This window comes from Tiliqua scincoides, chromosome 3 (genome assembly GCF_035046505.1).
Source record: "Tiliqua scincoides isolate rTilSci1 chromosome 3, rTilSci1.hap2, whole genome shotgun sequence".
NCBI lineage: Eukaryota > Metazoa > Chordata > Lepidosauria > Squamata > Scincidae > Tiliqua > Tiliqua scincoides.
The window spans coordinates 138,460,392-138,482,502 of record NC_089823.1 but is presented as its reverse complement, the minus strand read 5'-3'; the positions used below and the strand labels follow the sequence as shown (position 1 = coordinate 138,482,502).

General features: G+C 44.5%; 1 protein-coding gene and 1 pseudogene across 6 annotated transcripts in view; both read right to left on the bottom strand.

Moving 5' to 3' along the window:
* ZMIZ1 (zinc finger MIZ-type containing 1) overlaps positions 1–22,111 on the bottom strand; it is a 427,264-nt gene that overhangs the window by 278,932 nt on the left and 126,221 nt on the right. For all 6 annotated transcript variants that reach the window (XM_066619836.1, XM_066619835.1, XM_066619841.1 and 3 more), the window contains exon 3: positions 13,066–13,189. The gene's annotated coding sequence lies outside the window, so the exon portion shown is untranslated. The remainder of the gene's footprint in view (positions 1–13,065; positions 13,190–22,111) is intronic.
* LOC136647204 (5S ribosomal RNA) lies at positions 17,698–17,814 on the bottom strand (annotated as a pseudogene).

The window sequence follows — 22,111 nt, the reverse complement described above, 5'->3', positions numbered from 1 at the left end:
CTAACAAACACACACATAAGAAAATACAATAGTAGGCACAAATAATGCTAAACTTTAGATCACCTTGCAAGGATGGAGGGGGGTAAGCATCAGCTTTGTCTTGTCCCTATGAACCACTTTCCTCCATTGGTTCACTGGTGACCCTGGAAACCTGAGCTCTTACCACTTTCAACCATTATTATACATCTGTTGCACCTTATCAATACTGCAGACTTCAATCGAAAAGTGGTAAAAGCATCTACAAAAGTCAAAATAAATGAACATACTTTTGTAACCAGTCTCTAATAGGCAAAATGAAGCAGGTAAGATTTAGGCCCAAATCCTAACCAACTTTCCAGCACTGGTACAGTGGTGCAAATGGGACGTGTGCTGCTTCCTGCAGTTGGGGGGCAGTCACAGAAGCCGCCTCAAAGTAATGGAATGTTTGTTCCCTTACCTCAGAGCTGCATTGCCCTTCTGTTGGTGCTGGAAAGTGGGTTAGGATTGTGCCCTTAAACATCTACACTTGGTTCCTTATTCACATACTTTCTTATGCCTTTCCTCCTTTCTTCCCTCTCCTCTTTCTCTGTCTTTTCCTCCCTTTCCCTTTGCTCACTGACACCTCCTTCCTTTCTTCCAAGACCCTTCATGGAAACTGCAACTATAAGATTAAACTCAAACACTAAAGAAAACATGGAAGAATATAAGCTCTATGACAAATGTCTATCCATTTTATTCACTTCTATAGCTTGAATGGCTTCTCCCAAAGAATCCTGAGATTTACAGTTCAGTTACGGGACTGAGAGTTCAGTTAGAAGTCCCCAGACCCTCTCTTCAAATTACGTTTGTTTCCCTGAGGAGAAGGAATGTTTTCTTTTTTTAAACCAGCTTATGTCTACAGTGTAGATATACCTTAAAAGAACTCAAGATTAAGCAAGAAGCCCTTGAGGGAGGCAATACAATTCAATAATAAACTGGCGCACTGTCTCACTCACACACACTTTTACCACCACACCCTGCTATTACTGTGAAAACAAACTCAAACACACACTCAAAAGCATGTTCAATGTCAGATGGAAATACCAATCTCCTGGGCACAAGTGGCATCCTTCCTCCTTTAGAATGTGTGAAACTCTCAGGCCCTGACCCGGAAAACCCGTTCATGAACAAGGTGACACCGGCCACCAAATTATTCTTATTATTGTTTGATTTAGCTCGAACAGTGAACTTGGCGTTTGGGAATCTGAGCAAACCCAATAACGAATCTGCCTTTAAAAACTAGAGAGTTATTTACAGATTAATTGCACTGCTCTCAGAGCTAATTATTAATAAAATGTTATTACATTATTTTTATACATTGTAAAAGAGCAAGACAAAAACAGATTGTCCAACTGATGACTGAGGGCTTCCCCAGCATAAAAATGTCACTTCCGGTTTTATGAAAAAACCGGAAATACTGTTTTCCCCCCCGGCCCAAACAACTGTTCTGAGGCCCACAAAGGCCACAGCTGGAAGCATGCAGCCTCTGCGGGGCTCAGAAGACCCTTAGGAGGGTGCACAGGGAGGGGACAGGAGGCCCTGCAACCATGGAACCGCAGATAAGTGAAACAGTGGATACGGGATCCACAGATACGGGGTCCCCTATAAACTCATGACACAGTCCTAGGTCCAGCTTGAGCTGGCACAGCCATCTCTGCGCTGGTTCAGAGTGTCACAGGTGTGCTGTAGGACCTCCACTGGTCCAGATGCTCTGCATCCTGTCCCACCACCAGCTGGCACAGGTAAGGTGGTAGGAGAGCATTTTGGGAGGCAGGAGCGATCCTGGGCAGGGGGATGGAGGAATGAAGGGAGGATCTCACTCAGGAGGAGAGTGGGACTGGTGGCAGCAGCACATGCTGCATCCAAACCCTCTTCCTGGACCTGGCAGCCCTACAGGGCTTCCAAGATTTGTGCCAGCTACAAAGCTATTGTGGATCCGAGAAGCCCCATGGGGTGGCTAGAGCCTTACCTGGGATAAGGGGAAAAATATCCCTTACCCCAAGGAGACCTCCAGTCACCTCCTGCACTGCATTAGATGCAGTGCAGACCATGTGGCCTGGCTGCATCAGGATTGAGCTGTCATTCACAATCGCGCTATTTTTTCAGACTAGGGAGGTTTGCTGATATTGCAAGCCAGATGCAGGCTGCTCCTGTTTAATGGCCCCCCTGCCGCACAGTCCCTGAAGAAAGAAGCAAGTATGTACAGGAAATGCACAATTACCACCAAGGCCGATTCAATAATTCAGCAGGAAATGCAGGTTGGGTGCTGGACACTCCTGAGAGAGTGCAATACAAAGAAGATGACTATTTGTCCACTTTTTCCAGAATGGCATAGTGGTTTCAGTGCTGGACTTAGAACTGGAAGATCCAGGTTCAAATCCCCACACAGACACGAAGCTTCCTGGGTGACCTTGGGCCAGTCACCATCTCTCAGCTTCACCTAACTTGCAGGGTTGTTTTAGGACAGAAGGAGGGAAAGAACCACGTACACCACCCTGAGCTCTCTGGAGGAAGGGCGGCATAAGAATGTGGAAAATAAATAAATAATACAGCACTTCTGGAATGCTAGCATTTTGAAATAGGAAGACAGGCCCATGACTAAGCTAACTGTGCTGAAGGGGTCAAGGAAGCTCATCGTTATGGGACCTATGTCATTTAACAAGCCTTTTTGTGAGAGATGGGCTGCAAAATATCTATAGGAACTTGGGATGCTACTAGAAACAAGATTCAACTCCAGCAGCAAAAGAAAATCTTACTTTGTAACATAGTATTTACTTTCTATGCATATATTGATTCCCTTTCATTTGTATGGATTTTACTTTGCAAGCCTCTGAACCAGCTGTTGAATCCATCATAGTTTTGAATTAACCCACAGGCACCCACTTCTAAAGCAAGCATTCGTGTGGGTCACCCTTTGATTTGCAAATGGTGTTACTTTAAAGCAAATACTCTTGTTATAATACTTCCTCACTTAATCTGAGCCTTAGAAAATAAAATAAAGGTCACTTGGAAAGTAGGTTCACTCCAGGATTTTCCTCTGCTAGTTAAAATCACATGATACTAATAACTGTTTACATAATCCCCATGAAACTTGCAGCAAATTGTGAGAGCTGAAACATGAAAGCGGGTGAAAGCACCAGATTAAGTTTAATTGCAAGATATGGGACTCTGCTCTTCTTTAAAAAACGTAACCAAAAGGAAAGGCACTGACTTGCTGCTTGCTTTCTCCTGTGTGCAGTGACACAGCTGGGGCTTTCCCCGCCTCAGGTTATACCCCCAGGTGCCACCCCACCTGGTTGCCCCAGAAGTAACTGCAGTGACATGATGACATCACCACAGTTACTTCAAGTCACAGTTACTGAAACACACTTTGGGTAGCCACCCAGAACATTGCTCAGTCCACAGTAACTGTGCGGTGGGGGGAGCACTCCATTGCCAGCCCCGACAGGGAACCACAGTGTTGCCCGGTATCACGTGGTACCTGTGACCCCTCCTCAGCTACGCCACTGTTTGTGTGACTGTGTTTTAAGAATCCTGTTGGACTTATTTCCTTCTCACAGTCTTTGAATGATCCTATAAATTCTACTCAAACTGCTAACTTCTGGATGTCAGCCAACTAGTTTAGCAAACAAGCTAGATTCATGATCTAAAAACAGTTATTTTTACTTCAGTGAGGGTAGGAAGGCATATGGTGTCACAAAATCAACCGTGCCTTTTATCCCCCTCTGAATTTCTTTTTTGTTTTTTATCCTGGGTTTTAAACAGAAGGAGAAGAGATAGGGACAGGGGGTGTCAAACTCATATAGTGGGCAGAGTAGCATTCATGGCACCTGCTAAGGGGTGGAAGTAACATCATTAAGCAGGAAGTGATGTCATTAAGCAGATGATGGCCAGAAATAAGCACTTTGTTCTCATACAGAAACTTATTAGCTACAAATGACAAAGACAAAATGTGGCAATCTTGATAATATTTTCAAGAAATGAGAGAGCCCAATTATCACATGGGCCACCCCTTCAGAAGCACTGCTTTTGCGGAGGAATAACTTTGCAAAGCACCTCTCAGATGCTGTAAAGTGACACTTAGCAGAAGCGGTACTACTGAAAGGACAGCCAATGTGATAAATGAGCTCTCCTGGCACCTTGGCTATGTCTCCCCTCTCTCACTCCTCTTGGTCTTCCCGTTACTCCATGGCGTTCCTCACCTTCTCTTTCCATCTATCCCTCCCAGAGCCTAAGCAGAAGCAGCACTGCTGAAGGGGAGGCACTGAGATGGCCCAATTATCACTGGGGGGGGGCCGACGACGGAAAAAGAGCTTCCAGGAGTCGTGTCTGGCCTGTGGGCCCTATGTTTGACACCCCTGGGATAACACTTTATAGCTTTTCTGTGAGTAAATATAACTGAAAAAGTCATGTTGCAAGCTGGGTTGCCAGGTCTCCAGACCTCAAATGTAAGGGAGAAGCCTTAAACAAAGGAGCAAAGCTTAACATTAGATGGGAGAAAACGTTTATGCCCAGTTGTGGGGGGGTTGTGAGGCAAAGCCCTGCACTAAGTCCCCTAAGGTACTCTTGCCCACCACCTTCTTAAAGTGCACTGCCCTGGTCAGAAGGTGTTAAAGAGGGGCAGGGTGGATATGCTCTTCTCTCAGCCCACCTACCCAGCCCAGGGCAACTTGCTTGGACAAGCAAGTCACTGTGCTACCATCTCCTCCTGCCCTTCACAACTGTAGATGGATTTTCTAGAGGTCCCTGTGTCACAACAGGGGCATCCAAGGAAGCCCATCTGCAGATAAGGAAATCTGGAGAGAAGTCAGCAATGTAACAACTCACTCACCCAAGCATGTTGCCCTGCCACTGCCTAAAGGTGAGTACTAACAAGCAACAGAGTCAGCTGGATGGGCTGAACTCTCCGCAGCACCTGACCCAGACAACTAATATTACTACCCATTGATAAAGTCTAATGGGATCTGGTCGAGGCAAAGAAATGCAGCTGGCAGGCCATGGGTGACTATGCCTGGTGGCTCAGGGTTGCGCACAAATAGACATGGGTGCAGAGATAACAGCTAAAGCAGAATAGTTCCAACTTTCAGCTGTGGTTCCTCACCCTGAGATTTTACTCCTTCCCTTGGAGCTGCTAAAAAGGCAGCAACAACTCCAAAACCTGGAACCCCTATTAGCCAGTCATCCCTTCCAAAAACAATTCCTTGAGCAGAGTCAAAAGCATGAATGTAGGCATGAATGTAGACATGAATGCCAGACACAGGCAGACTTAAGTCAGCATAATTGGGGATGAGTGTCGAGTCAGGGAGGCCCTGAGTCAAGTGTTTTTCAGAGACTTCCATGCATGTGACTCAAGAGTCAACAAGTCACCCAAAATCATGCATTTTTGCGACTCAAGTCGAGTTCTCAACCCTAGTAGGATCCCACTCATAGCTTTTTCCTGGGACAAGCATGTGTTGTCTAACCTACCTAGCTTAACCTCCGTCAAATATACTTGTATGCATAATCACATAGTCCTCCTGTTATGGGCCCAGCTTGATATAAGTTGTAGAAATAACACTTGTCAAATAATATTACTACTATAAAAGTATTTGTGTAGTGCTTTCTAATTGCTCAAAGTCCTTCACAGCCACAGAGGCAAGCATTACCCCACAGAGGCAAGCACTTTACAGATGGCTGTAAGCTGAGAGACGCCTAAGGCCAAACCTAGTGAGCTCTTAGCTGAATCGACATTTAAATGACAGGCCTCCCACTTGCATGTTCTTAGCCATTAACAAAAGACATCTGAAAGCCATACCTCTACATCAGTGATTCTCTTCTAGTGATACCGGTACCACTGATGGTACCTCAGGTGGTGTCTGTTGGTACACAGGACCATTGGGCACCTGGTGTCTGGCAGCAACACAATGCAACAAGCAGTGGTAGGAGGCTCAGTTCGGCAGGCAGAGCTCCAGTGTATGCTTTTCACATGCTCAAAAAAGCTCTCTTGCCCACCCTGAACCTCTTATTGGTGTTTGTCATGTGACATCTGGCCGCCCAACCCAGAAGTAACTGGCAATGATGTCATTACTAGTTACTTCTGGTGGTACTTCCATTAGATGGACTATGCAAAGTGGTACAGTAAGGGGCAAATGTTGAGAAATGCTGCTCTACATAAAATGACATTCCACCAAACTTAAAAGGGGAGGGCACTTAGCTACTGCCCTCTACCTTATGGTGTCGGTGCCAAAGCTGTTGTATCCTGCCTCAACATAAGCAGTAACCTTGCATTATCCTCCTCTATTGTGTCACCAAGTATCCACCAAGTGCAATTGTTTTCTCTAAGACTCTTGCATGCACACAGGGCTCCCACCATTCAGTGCTGTTTACAAAAGCAGAACCCTCAAAATGAACAGAGGCCTCATAGATCCAAACATGGTAGAGTAGCAAGCAACTGAGGATCAGTCTAATTTAGCACTCAGCTCATAAGTGTAACAAAATACCAGCTTATTCCTCGCTTCAGGCATGGAACAGATTGGGGCAATTTATGACCACCAGCAATTCTAATGCTACAAATGGCCATCTGTTAAAAGAATTTTCCCCTGGATCAAGCATGTCCCCACACACTGTACTCCACCCCCAATTTTTAAGAAAGCATCCCCTCTCTACAGCCAGAAACCACTACTTGTGCCAAAGAGCCAAAAATAGCACCATGACAGACGGCCAGATGCATACTGTGACACGTGCAGCTTTCTAAATAGCATCATTCTTGATGTCCATTTGCACTAATGGCATTCGTTCTGTATGGTCTTCTCGGCTGCTCTGTTTTGTTTTTTTTAAATCTGTAGCCTAAAAACTCATCTGTTTCCCTCTTGTGGCAGGTAAGTGGCAAGAGAGGGGGAGCAGCAAGACTAAATTCATTTGCTCAGCCACTATTAAAAGAACAAAATGTTGGTTGTATCACAGCAGAATGTCTACCTCTCTCTACTTGAGTTAGAAGTGGTAGCAACCCAAGAAAGTGACTGGGTTTATTCTAGCCGAACAAAAAAAGAATTTCTTCTTCTGGTACCTTAGAAAATAGCCCAAGGGTCCAAGCTTGACAGGGCTCCTTAAAAGCATCTTTCTAATGTGTTGTCCACAAAGAAAGCTGGTAAACAGCTATGTGTACCTGATCACTTGTGGTGAGGAAGAATTGCTTCTAGGTTGCCTGGCAAGACAGTTTCACAATGATAATTTGTTCTTTTCAGTCACAAATGACAAACATTGGAATGTTTAGGTAAGCAGGCTCTTATATTTAAGCAACCTATTCATTGGTATTTAAAAAAAAAAAAAACTCCCTAGAAGCAAAAAAAATTTATTTGAGCTAAAATGAAAGCAGTTGCATAATTTTTTCATGTATACTTACACAACATTGCTTAGCAAACGTTGTGATTTGTGATTTGTGATTACAGAAATCCAAGTATGATCAATGCCACACCATCCTTTCCTGGCTACATGATCATATATTTCCTTCCCCCAGGCTATTCCTCCCCATGCACAACTTCCATCCACAAACTGGCCCATGATTCTCCATCTCTAGTTTCAAGCCCCAGTCACTGACATCAGCGAAGGTGCTTACACTCCAGGTCCAAACCTTTGTAAGGCCATTCAGCCTGTTAATTAAAGAGGGGCTGTTAATTAAACTGAAAGAGAAGGACATAAAAAGCCCTGTATATCTAATCCAGTACACCTAATCCAGCATTCACCTTCCATCTCAAGCCACAATATATGTTTAAATCCCCAACTGCAGTGGGGCAAGGGTACCGCCAAATAAATATCTACAAATCTTGATTTTAAAAAATTCCAATCTGCAAGTACTTGCAAAACAAAATGGTGTGGTGCATGATTCAGTATCTAGCATTTGTTAGCTTTTTTTCCCCACTTCTTGCTCATTATCATCGTTAGAATCAAGTTGCTCCAAACCACGTTGTGTGCAATTCATCATTATTAAAAACAATCCTTGCTTGAATGAAAACCAAATTAATTCATCATAATAGGAGGGCCTCCAATTTCAGGTGAAGTCAATCAGATGAAGGAGAAAAACCACCTAGCAAAGCCTTAAATACCTAACAGAAGATGACAAATCAAATGGGAATTAATGTGGAGAAAACATAATTTAAAAAACTTGATTGAATTTAAACAAAATTGACATTGCGCAAATTAATTTCGTACAAAAAGTATTCACTGAGAAAGCAATACAAAGGCATTTCATTAATAATCTATATTTAAACAACAGAGCAGGCTGAATGCAAGAGCGAGGGTTTTTAAAAGTCACCGTTTACAATGGCTGCCAGGAGCTGTCTTTAACATTAGCTGGGAAAGGAAGAGCTGTTGAATGACACCATTACAGAAATGAAACAATGACAGACCAAAGCAGACAGGCATTGGCATTCCGTTGCCATACCAGATACATAGCAATTGATAAAGGTGACATACTTGTTCTAGGGAATGTGCCAATGCATGGGTATACCCTGTCTCAGTGTGCATTCAGAATGACATACAAAATATTTGAACACCACAATAAAACCTACAATTGCACTATGTGCAGGTGTGGCATAGTGGCTAAGAGATTGAGGGCGCAATCCTAACCAACTCTTCAGCACCGAGGTAAGGGAACAAACATTCCATTACCTTGAGAAGACCTTCATGACTGCCACCAAACTGAAGAGCACAGTATACACCCCATTGGCACAGCTGTGTCAGTATGGGAAAGTTGGTTAGGATTTGGGCCTGAGCTGCATATCAGAACATCCCAGGTTCAAATCTTACTTCAGCCATGAACTCACTGGATGGCCTCGGGCAAGTCATTCCCTCTCAGCTTCACTTCCAAGCAAGCTGATGTAAGGACCATGTCAAGGTAATACATGTAAAGTGCTCTGCATGCTGAAAGCATGATATAAACAGTTTATTATTGTTATTGTTGCAGCCTGTTTTAAATCTGGTAGGAGTCAACTATCACTCGGTGCTGCAGAATTATGTGAAAGAGGAAACATCTATTCCAGGGGTGTCCAAAGTTTTTGGCAGGAGGGCCACATCAGCTCTCTGACACTGTGTCGGGGGCCGGGGGGGGGAAAGAATTAATTTACATTTAAAATTTGAATAAATTTACATAAGTTTACATAAATGAATATATTAAAAATGAACTTATATGAATGAATGAGGGTCTTGCAATAGCTCAAGGCCTATAAAAGGCCTGGCACAAAGCAAGGCTGGCCTTTCCTTTGCTGCTGCTGCTGCATCACAGATGTGAAACAGCAAGCAGTGGAGGAAGCCCTCGTCCCACAGCTCACGCGAGAGGTCAAACAGTTGCCCTCACTCTGAGAGCAGTTGCGTTGGGCCAGTGCGGGCTTCAACAAATCTCCAGAGGGCCAGAGGCTCACTGGAGACTGGGGGCTCCTTGAGGGCTGCATTGAGAGGCCTCAAGGGCCGCAAGTGGCCCCCGGGCCGGGGTTTGGGCACCCCTGCTCTATTCACTTCTTAAAATACAGATCCCACACTAACTCCTTTTACATAGAGTAGTAAACAGCAGCCGCAGCAGCACAAATCAAGGAAGAAATGGGGGGGAGTACAATCAGTAGGCACAAGCTCTCCTATCTCCACCCCACCCTGAACACAGGGATTCCCATTAGGGTTCATTTGTACCTCCCCTAGTGAGATTTTCCACAACTGGCTGGGAACTGTTGTTGTCCTTAGAATCACTCTGGAGAGATGATCTCAGGAGAAGGGAATCATCGCTAGCAGTTCCAGGAAGAAGATCAACACGCCAGAGAGCATGTTGCTCTCAGTCATCTTCCTTTTATAACATGATATATTTATATCCAGGAGAGAGCTCTGCTCACGTGCAGCAACTCTTGGGGCCAGGTGGCATCCTCTTTCTCCAGCCAGTGGAAATGCTCAGGCAAAGAGAGATATCTGTAACACAAGGCCAAGATTCAGCCACACACAGCTCTTTTGAAAGCACAAAGGTCATATCAGAAGGCAGGATGATTTGAGGATCACACACAGCAAGCGTGACGGATAGCTTTTAAAGCGGTGCTCAAGCCTTGGCAAACATTTATATACAAACAGGCAAGACAGGTGGCTTCTCTGTGGCACAGTCCTAGTGAAATGTATCAAGAGAGTCAGGCAAGCAGCTCATACATTCTGTAGGCCAACAAAAAATAATTTTGGAATAGTAAGTCTCCCTACACTAGAGGTCAGCAACTGACAGGCTCTAGGCCAGCCATTTTCAACCACTGTGCTGTGGCACACTGGTGTGCCGCAAAATGGTCTGCAGGTGTGCCGTGGGAGTTTGGGGCAGGGTCATTTATTAGTAGGGTCATTGGGGAATGTCATCCCCCTACGAACAGCATGGTGTGCCTTGTTAATTTTCAAAATACTGATGGTGTGCCTTGACCATTTTAGTACCTTGACAGTGTGCCGTGAGATGAAAAAGATTGAAAATCACTGCTCTAGGCCATAATCGATTCCCTGAGTTGCACTTCTTAGCATAATGGTTTATTTCTATAACAAAATATACACCAGCCTATGCAACAAGCAGCAAATGTCTCAAAATATTGAAACACAATCCCCTCCTCCTGCGGAATGTGATCTTTATCTTCCTCGAAGCACAGATCCTTGATGGAAAATTATGTGAGCTTGAAAATTCTGACTGTAATTGCTTACTACAAATCATCAGCGAAAAACCTAGCCAAACTAAATAAATACCATGAAATATTTGCTTTACTAAATATCAACATATTAATAAGCAGGCATGCAATCTGCTCTCGTTTTAAAGGAATCTTCTTCTTTTCAGAGAGACCAAGGCAAACTATGGGCAAAAATAGGTTTGAAAAAAATCTATTTAGAGCAAAACATAGGTGTCCCTAATATTGGAAGTTACATATTTTTGTGAACAGACAACCACGATCATTTGTGTAGTGATCTTATGAAAACTGCATCCCTATTAAGAAGTTTAGTATTTTTAAAGGTGGTGAGTTTTTCTTTTGCAAAACCATAAAAGCATTCTAGGTCATAGTCTTTAAGCCATTATTCATTGGTATGGGTTTTAGCCAATGGGAAGCACTGCTTCTTACCAAATTACAGATGAGCAAAAAATTAGGTTGAAAATGTATACAAGCAAGTTTCCACAATCAATGGTACTTAAAGTTGTTAACGGTTGATTCAATCAGCTAAAAGAGATACATAAAAAAAAACTAGCATCAATCACCTCTTTTGCAGACCCCCCCCCCCAGAAAGTTGGTCTAACATATCCCAAGAAAGGATAAGCTGGAGAAAGCACGCAGGCAGTTGTCTAGCAGCCATTTCCTTGTGCTTCAAGGTACCTTAAAAGCAACTGGGAGATGAATGGGGGAGGTCACCTATCAACCATTGGTGGGCTTCTATCCAGTCTTCTCCACCCGAGCATGAAGAGTTCTTGATGTTACCCACAGAGGCCACCACTGCTTACCCTTTCGTGGCACTTCTTGAAGAATACCGCATAGCTCCAAACAAAAATCAGCTTCCATCGAAGATTCAGAACCTAGCAAAATTAGGCCCTGAAATACCATTGCCTATGAGCTTTCTCCTCCCAGCTACTATTTGGGTCCCCTCTTACACGCCACAGAATCTCTATATTGTCTTCCTCAGGAAATGCAACAGAGGTTCAGCCATTGTCTTCTTGCCAGCTTTTTCCATGACACAGTAAGGAAAATCAGAACCGCCTTGCTGAAAGAGACCAAGGTTCAGCATTCTGTGCCTAACCCTAGCCCAACCAGATGCCACTGGAAGTTCACAAGCAAAGCAGGAAGGCAATGAGACCCATTTGTCTAAGCACAAACTTGGAGCACAGAACAAAAACTTTATTAGATAAGTGTCTAAAAATTGGCCCAAAATACTTAATAAGAAAATCACATAATAATGTTCAGAGAGTCATGCAGTGTGTGCACAGAGACAACAGAACAGAGACCATTATTACTGGCAATGCTGTAGAGTAGTGATTTTGAAACTGGTGGGTTGCAGCCCCTGAGAACCCCTGCCCTTTTCCCTTTAAAGGGCAAGGCGGGGGAAAGCAGTGACAAGATCCCCAGGATTGCATAGCTGCAGGGGAAGGGGGGCTGTTTTTTAACTTTACTTACTTGCTGCTGGGGTCTGGGGGTGTGGGGAGCCCTGTGGAGTGCTCTGCAGGGCTCCCCGCAGCTTGTAGAACATTTTTTAAAAAAACTATCACAACCCACTTCTGGTTCAGCAATTGCAACCAAGATGTGGGTTGCGATCCTTTTTTTAACATTCTGCAAGCTGTGGGAAGCCCTGCAGAGTGCTCCGTGGGGCTCCCTGCACCCCTGGACTCTGGCAGCAAGTAAGTACAGTTAAGAAACAGCCTCCCCTTCCCCTGCAGCAGCATGGCCCTGGGGAATGCACATCACTGCTTTCCAACCCACCCCCGCAAAGATTTACCCTGGTTCTTGAACTCACTGACAGTTAGAGAACCAGTGCTGTGGAGGAAGACTTGGATCAGAACACTTGCTGAGAAAGATGAGGATCAGATCATGTTTGTAGACTCATCTAGTGCCGTTTCAAAGGATTAAAATGTAATGTTTTACAGCCCAGTCCTATCCAGCACTGGTGCATCAGGGTTGCAGGGCCCCCGCTGTATCCAGTGCTGGAATTCAGCTGGCTGGAGGATGTCTTTCCCAGGGCTCTCTCAAAACCGTGGAGCTGGCACTGTAAAACAGCTATGAATAAACAATAATTAAGCAGATCAAAAGTTAACTCCATCCTACAATTTACAAAAGCTATGGTTAAATATAGTACTATAAGATTGAAAAGGGAATATATAGCAGCTGTTAGAAATAAGTGTGTTTTTTAACTTTCCCCAAAACGCACTATGGGTGTTTGTTGTTATTTCTCTGGAAAATTAAAAGTTTCACTTTTCACAAAAAGGCACTGATCTCAATTGACCTTCCTCCTCAAAAACAAATTCCAACACGCACCGATCAACCTAACACAGGTATTTCTGAATCTCAGTTCACATTGCACAAGTAAAAATTTTACCTTTAGGTGGTTCAGCATTCAAGAACAAAAATTTCCAGTCTGTCTTGAGTCCCACAACCGATACTTCCAGCAAGATGCACTTGATGGCAAAGGGATCTTATACAGCTAATTCCTCAGATTCTTTCTGCAAAGAAAAAAAAAGAGTAAAACAGAAAGCATTTATTTTTAGTAATATACTATATTACTAATGTATTTCCTTCAAGTAGCTCAAAACAGTATTTCCTCCTCACAACAATCCTATAAGGAAGATTAGAAAGTGTGATTTGCCCAAATCCATCCTATCAGTTTTATAGCGGAACTGGAATCTGAACCATCCAAACATAATAGTCTAGTTAAAATGTCACATTGGAGGTAAACGTTCCTCTTCTATTAGCAGCACCAGTCTAGAGTTAGAAGAGATTTATTCGGCAATAACATTTACTTAATTGCTATGTACAATTTAGGAGGTTCTCCAACAGTTCTTTTGATTCCATTTTTAGACTTGTCCATCTATGTCAAGAGACTGTGATTCTTCTAATATAATTCCTTCTTGCAGAAGTGGAGCTATGAACTCACACCTCTCTTGTGTGTGAGCTGCCAACAAACCACCATGTAGAAACTACATAAAAAAGGCAGATTTGAGTGTGAAGTCACACAGTAGTGGAGGACAACATTAGCCTAGCTCTGCTGTTTTCAAACTCTCCAGGAGTTTGAAACCCGCAGTAAGTCTTTGCGGGGAAGGGGGGAGGCAGCAGGGGCAGGAGGGAGGCAGTGACGCGATCCCCAGGGTCATGTCACTCAAGGGGCTGCAGGGACTGGGATGTGCTGCTGCAGGGACTGGGATGCACTCACCAGTCCCTGCAGCAGCTGTCCCTGTGTGCGGGGAGCCCTGCACGAGTGCCTGCAGGGCGCTCCAGGTCAGGGAAAGGGAGAGTGGAGTGATCTGCTCTGCCTTCGCAAAACTGGAAGCGGAGTGCGACTGCCCCACTCTCCCTTTCCCTGACCTAGGGCACCCTGCAGGCGCTCGCGCAGGGCTCCCTGCACACAGGGACGGCTGCTGCAGGGACTGGAGGGTGCACCCCAGTCCCTGCAGCCCTGTCAGAAGGGAAAGTGGAGTGATCATGCTCCGCTTCCGGTTTTGTGGAGCGGGTGCGATCGCTCTGCTTTCACTTTTCCTGAACTGAGGAACCCTGCCGAAGGTTGCGCAGGGCTCCCCGCACCCCTGGGACGCTGCAGGAGGCTTGGGCAAGTGCACCCAAGCCCCTGCAGCCCCCCTGAAACGCGAAATCCTGTGGATCGCGCTGCTGCCATCCCCGTCTCCTGTTTGCCCCCGCCCCTTAAGGGGGCAGAGGCCAGGACCCACAGGCTGGGGCGTCGTGACACCCCAGTTTGAATACCACTGGCCTAGCTCTTTCAATATGATCTCTGCTTCCTTGTTGCAGCAAATGCAGTAAAGAATCTTACTCATTCTGGAGAATCAAATGCACACATTTCCAAACTCTGATTCATCTCATTAACACATTATATTTTCAAACGTACACATAAATATTTCACATATTCTCAGATTGGCATCTCTATATCACAGGAGCTGAACATTTTTCTGAATTTGTCTTTACTGGTTTTTCTTCCTGATTTAAATTCCTGAAACTACTTGATTTCTCTTTAGAGAAATTCTTCTAAATGAAGAGTATATATTTTTACAACAAATAAAATGCAACCATGTTATCCAGTGTAATTACAGACAAAAACTTGAGTTTGGAAGCGGGGGTTCGGGTTTGTTTTCTTTTATAGCTCTCTTTTGAGGAGGTATGGAAGCAGCGAACAATGACCAAAAGAGTACTAACGGTTCTCAGGAACAGACCAGTTTACCACAATGTGATTAGAGTGGAAATGTCCAGGCAGGCAAACATGAGTGACATCTCACCTAGTCTACCAAAATTCTGAGCAATTAGAACAAATGCCACTTTTGGTTTTTCTGCAAGTTGCCAAGATGGAGAATAAACACCACAATAAAAAGGAGGAAAGTGACTTCTAATTTTCCATGTTATCTGAAATGATTTCTTTAAAAGAATATTTCAGAATGATGATACATTTGCTCCATAGTAGGACAGGCAACTTGTCTTGAGGAAGAATAAGCTTGTTTTGTTCTCCATCTAATTCCCACTAAGATAAAATGAAACCTCTTTTATCGTCACTGTCAGTTAAAGTTTGTCTTACAGTGTTGATTTTACCGTGGGGTACTGAATAATGACCAGCAAGTATTTAACAACAATCTGTGTTCCTGAAAAGACTCTTTTGGACATTTCTCACTCTTCTTCCTTTTAATGAGCCGAATGGTGTTCTGCAGACATCCTTCGCAATCTCTGCTGTAGGTACCATCCAATTTGTATGATGCACTGACATCACAAGGTCAAGTGAATGGTTTTAATTGATCCACCATCCTGCCTCCATTCACTAACTCACTCAGAAAGCTATTCTATTTGCAATGGAAATTTTAAAAGACAAAGGTTAGAGATGAAACAGTGTGTTCGCATATATTTTAATTATTATTATTATCATTGTGACAGCGACTTCAATTTCCAGGGAGACAATTAGTAGACAAACTGATTGGGACCAGGGAGATCTGGTTTCCAATTCTCACTCAGCTGTAAAAGCTCATTGAGCTCTCAGAGGAACCAGAGGAACTGTGTCTCAGAGGAACCTCTTTCATGGGTTTCTTGCGAAGATAAAAGTGGTAGAATTCCATATATGCTGCCCCTAAACTCCTCAGAGGAAGGATGGGCAAGAAATGAGATAAAACAAATGTCAACAATCAGGTAGCTGAAAACTGAAATAATTGTTCTGGACAAACTGATCACCAGCAAGCAATGCAAACCTTCATAAATTGCATCAGAACTATACAGATGTAGAAGGAGCCATGTAGCAAATATGTGAGGAAGGGCAACAAGCAGCTGAACCAGTTCATTACCATGTGTGTTCTAGGCCAAAGATTCTCAGTGCTTTCCTCCACTTTATCACTTAGCATGGTTCACCACCAGAAGTAACCGGCAATGATGTTATCACCAGTTATTTCTTCGTTGGGAGGCCAAATACCAGTAAGAGCCTCAGGGCATATAGGAGGGCTTTCTTGAGCATGTAAAAAGTGCGTGCTGGAGCTCTGCCTGCCGAGTCAAGCCTCTTACTGTTGGTTGTCACACTACATTGCTGGTCTCTCTGCCAGATGGCAGGGGCCTGGGGGTCCTGCGAGTACCACCCGACAACACCTCAAGTACTTTTCATATGATGTGTATATTTATTCATCACTTCCTTGCACACACCTCTTGGCACTGAAATGACCAAATATCATTCTTGTTTTATTTCTTGAAGTTATTGGAAAGGAAGTGTCTGCCCATCGCTGTTTGAAAACATCTACAACACAGACACAGCAGAAGGGGTTTTTTTGTACTGCAGTCTAATACTCTTCTCAAAATGGGCAAGTGCCAATTTCTACTCTGTTAGGACTAGTAAAATTTTATGTTTGTAATGCTTGGTTGTCAAGGAAAATAACAGGTTTCTTCATGAAAAGCCCAAGGTTGGAAGTATTAAATAGCAAGGCGAGAAGTTGCTTATGGAAGAAGCTGGACCTGTTGGTTTGGCTCCCTGTCTTCTATTTAAATTCTGCAAAGAAGCCTCAATATAAAAATATCCATCATTCAAACAAAGGCCCGCAATCCACCAAAATTAGATCACTGTCAGTGTTCCCCCTCACAGCTCTGCCTATCATCTACCAGTGTTTCTGGGGGGAAGGGGGGAAGACAGCAAACTTTTTCCCAAGCTACACTTTTTGTACCTGGAAGGGCTTACTTTTAGATATGAACAAATGAGAATTAGCCATCCTCAGAGGCAGGGCCTAGGAGAGGGGGGGTAAAGGGGGTAATTTGTACCCGGGCCCAGTGTCAAAAGAGGCACCCAGGAGCCGAAGGAGGGGGCCCAGAAATTTCCTGGGATTTGACATTTTCCTATCTTTTCAAACTTGTTGCCCTCACAGGATACTGGGGAAACTATCATGACTAGAGATGCTGGGGACACTACTGATGCCACATGGGTGGGCAGACCTGGGCTCCGAAGACTTTCCGGCAGTCTCTAACCTCCCTTCCCTCTGCTTCACCCCTCCCTGCCCCTATCCTGCTCACCAGTCACCACCCTCCCCCACTCTGTTTCACCTCTCTCCCTTTGCAAAGAAACTTTGCATCCCCTGATAAAATTCCTCTCAGAGGCCCTGCTCAGAGGCACTCACCCCCTACATCTCTTCATCAGTCATTGTTTTGATCATAAGAACATAAGAACAGCCCCGCTGGATCAGGCCAAAGGTCCATCTGGTCCAGCTTCCTGTATCTCACAGCGGCCCACCAAATGCCTCGGGGAGCGCACAAGACATGATCAGGTCAGCTTTCTTGGGTATCACTTCCACAGTTGTGAAGTTGTGAGCCTGCATAGGGTGCTTGCACACAGGGCAAGCTAACAAAAAAACAAAGGACTTTGATGTGGGAGTTGTGAAAAGTGGTGGGGAAGTCCCAAGACTGCTGTTGGTGTGCCTGTAAGCTCCAAGCAGCCTGGAGAACAAGAGAAGCATAGCATGGTTGGCAACCTTCAGTCTCGAAAGACTATGGTATAAGCCTACAGCACCCGGTATTCCCAGGTGGTCTCCCATCCAAGTACTAACCAGGCCTGACCCTGCTTAGCTTCCAAGATCAGACAAGATTGGGCATGTGCAGGGTAACAGTTGCTGTCCTGCTATATTCTATACTGCTGTTTCACACAGCACTTGACTTCGCAAAACAGATCTCTGGTGTTCTGAGAGGTATTATGGTATAGTATGCCCTTCTGGTATAGTATGGTGTTCTGAGAGGTAGCATGGTATAGTATGGTATAGTATGCCCCACCAATACAATCAATAGTCAGAAAACCAACACGTCACAATTAGTTAAGCAATACATTAAACACTTGCATCGTAGCTTTCTGAAACCAATCAAGCACTTTCTGATTCCTGTCCCAAAATCTTTTTATCTTTGCAATCGCATGCCAGCATCATATCTCACCATGGGAATCTGATCTAGATGCCACAGCCTAACCAATCCTGGCTACAATGAACAGATTCATCACCAATGGGCTATTTTTTTTATCTGACATAATATTACATATATCCTAACGCACAGGCAAGAAGCATTCCTGTTTAAAATATTTTATTGTTTAGAAATAACATTAATTGCACCCTATATTATACTAGTGCACCCCAGGACATTGGAAATTGTTAAATTGTCATGTCCCCACCAGACTATGTGCCCTAGGCAGCCATTTTGTATGGTTCCTGCTTTCCTATACATCATGCAACGCTCAGGTCTGCAATTTTCCCTGCTCTTTCAAATTCTGACTGCCCAAGAGAAAAAAGAAAAACAGTTGCAGCAAACAGAAGAGTAGTAAAGATCAACATTCCAATTTTGATGCTTCCTATGTTGTGATGATAACACACACACCCCTTTTAACATATTGTTCAGTTTGTCTTCATGGTCTCTTTAAAGATGATCAAGTTTGGTCAGCTCCGAGGACTAAATTAGAAATCACAGTATTACACTTCTGATCCTAAAACAGCAGGTTCATATAGCGAAAGGCCTCCTGAATTCTACAGTGCTTCTTGAGGCTCAGGTGCAGGTGGGCCAGGGGGCAAGGGTGGCATCTGAGTTCGACCAGGTGAGGCACTGGCCAATAATCCACATCCACAGGGGGTCCAACTGGCCACGTTGACCCCTGAATTCTCAGTTCTTGTTTTTGAGGTGGGTGCCCCTTTGTCAGAAGTAGCTGCACTATTAACCCCTTGACTTCAGGTTCCTAAATTATTATTTATTTAGGGTCAAATATATCCAACTTTCCAGCCCTAGTGTAGCCATGTCAATGGGATGCGCACTGCATCCTGTGGTGGGAGGGTAGCTATGGAGGCCTTTACAAGGTAAGAGAACATTTGTTCCCTTGCCTCAGGGCTGCACTGCAGCTGCTCCGGTGCAGTAAAGTTGGATAGGATTGGGCCCTTAATTAGTTTCCCATAAAATTCTCAAGATGGTTCTGGCTGCGGTGAGGTTTGAACCAGGGAGTTCCCGGTGCGCAGCTCAAGTCTCTTAGGACACAATCCTAACCAGATCTACTCAGAAGTCAGTCCTGTTTTGTTCAGTGGGGCTTACTCTCAGGAAAGTGTGGTTAGGTTTGCAGCCTGAGGGCCCAATCTTATCCAATTTGCCAGTACTGGTGCAGCTGTGCCATTGGGGCATGCACTGCATCCTGTGGTGGGCAGGCAGTCACAGAGGCCTCCTCAAGGTAAGGGAACATTTGTTCCCTTACCTCAGGGCTGCATTGTACCTGCAATGGTACTGGGAAGTTGGATAGGATTGGGCCCTTAGTCATCATGCCTTTTGACACAGCATAACACTGACAACACAATCACACAAAGCACCACAATACCAATAAGGTGTGCAATAAACAAAATATTAAAAGCTAGCACATATTACAAGATAAAAAATCTGATCAAACTGCAAATCCTGCCTAAAAAGAAAAACGTTTTCACTCTCCAATGAAAACACAGCAAACAATGGAGGCAAGTAGGCCTCCCTTGGGGTGCTGTTCCACTGTGCATACTAGACAGAAGCTATGGCACCACGATGCTGGGGACCCTAGAACAAAGCCCCCATGGAATCCCACCTGTCCTCTGATAGTACATTGAGTACTACTGCTGCCTTCACTACTGAAGATTCAAGGATCCAGGGCCAGCTCACACATAAGGCCAGGTGGTGGAAGCTTCGAGCTATGGGCTGAGGGGGCAACCTGGATGGGTGGCCCCACATGCCATACTTGCCAGCTGCTCCCCCAGCCCACTATCTGCCCAGCCCCTGCCTCCATCCTCTTCTTGGTTGCTCTCCAAAGAAATGAGTGGGGGGGGGATGTTACATGGCTTACTCCAGGTCTTAAATGACCTGGAGACAGGGTTGAGCAGTGAGGTTGCAAAGTTTGCAGACGACACCAAACTTTTCCGAGTGGTAAAGACCAGAAGTGATTGTGAGGAGCTCCAGAAGGATCTCTCCAGACTGGCAGAATGGGCAGCAAAATGGCAGATGCGCTTCAATGTCAGTAAGTGTAAAGTCATGCACATTGGGGCAAAAAATCAAAACTTTAGATATAGGCTGATGGGTTCTGAGCTGTCTGTGACAGATCAGGAGAGAGATCTTGGGGGGGGGTGGACAGGTCGATGAAAGTGTCGACCCAATGTGCGGTGGCAGTGAAGAAGGCCAATTCTATGCTTGGGATCATTAGGAAGGGTATTGAGAACAAAACGGCTAATATTATAATGCCGTTGTACAAATCGATGGTAAGGCCACACCTGGAGTATTGTGTCCAGTTCTGGTCGCCACATCTCAAAAAAGACATAGTGGAAATGGAAAAGGTGCAAAAGAGAGCGACTAAGATGATTACGGGGCTGGGGCACCTTCCTTATGAGGAAAGGCTACGGCGTTTGGGCCTCTTCAGTCTAGAAAAGAGATGCCTGAGGGGGGACATGATTGAGACATACAAAATTATGCAGGGGATGGACAGAGTGGATAGGGAGATGCTCTTTACACTCTCACATAACACCAGAACCAGGGGACATCCGCTAAAATTGAGTGTTGGGAGAGTCAGAACAGACAAAAGAAAATATTTCTTTACTTAGCGTGTGGTCGGTCTGTGGAACTCCTTGCCACAGGATGTGGTGATGGCATCTGGCCTGGACGCCTTTAAAAGGAGATTGGACAAGTTTCTGGAGGAAAAATCCATTATGGGGTACAAGCCATGATGTGTATGCGCAACCTCCTGATTTTAGAAATGGGTTATGTCATAATGCCAGATGCAAGGGAGGGCACCAGGATGCAGATCTCTTGTTATCTGGTGTGCTCCCTGGGGCATTTGGTGGGCCGCTGTGAGATACAGGAAGCTGGACTAGATGGGCCTATGGCCTGATCCAGTGGGGCTGTTCTTATGTTCTTACCTTCTCTTCCAGAGCAGCAGCTGAAAATTATGTTGGTGGAGCTGCAAATGGTGGCAGCAACCACTGGGATCCCATCCCAGTCAGTCTCCTAACAGGAGAGTGATCAGGACCACCACTGGAGTCATTTTATAGTGTGGTTCATTTTACTGTTCTCTTTAGAAACTTTGACACCTATGAATTCCATTTATTGAAAGAAAGTTGTCAGCACAGCAAGAGTTGCCCCCCTAACCATATATTAACATTTTAGTATGCTGACTTAAAGCTGCTGTGCTTGAAGTTTATCTGCCACTGTTACTTCATCTGTAACTTTGTTTTATAAATAAACCATATTAATAGGCTCCTTTTGATTGCTCTGAGCATCCAGCATTAAGTGCTGGGGCATAGCTTTAGGCATAATTGTACAACTGAATTCATCAGCTGCTTAATTATCATGCATTTTGGATTTATTTCTGCCAATTAAAAAAGGCAGAAACTATTAACAACTTTTACATAAATACCGTATTTGTTCTCAGCAAAAGACATGAGGCTAATTTGCCAGCGATTAACCGATTATCTAATTTTATAGCTGTCACTCTATGAGATGCCAGTTACCCCAAACCCTCAAACAACAACAAAGACCTCAGAAGTTCTCTTTCCAAACAAAATCTCTTCAGTGCCTGCCATCACCACACCCTCTAAGCTTGGTAAAGCTACCACTTTCTTGATCTCTCTCTCCTCCCCTTGATGGAGCAATTCATCCTTCTGTCCCATCATGAACTCTAGTTTCACATTATATGCACAACACCACAATCCATGGTCCTCTTCTAAAATGAGTACTGAAAAACTGACTTGAATCTGGTTTGCAAACTGTGGTTTTGAAGGAACCTGGCTTACAAGAGAGCATGTTTGAGTACGGAAGGAAGGAGAAAATCGTTTCAGAGAGGGGAGGGGAAAAGGTATGCAGGATGCTGATTTGTAGGAAGCCACTTTGTCATGTCTGCACCAGACCTTAGAGCTACACCACACAGCAGCTTGATTCCGTCT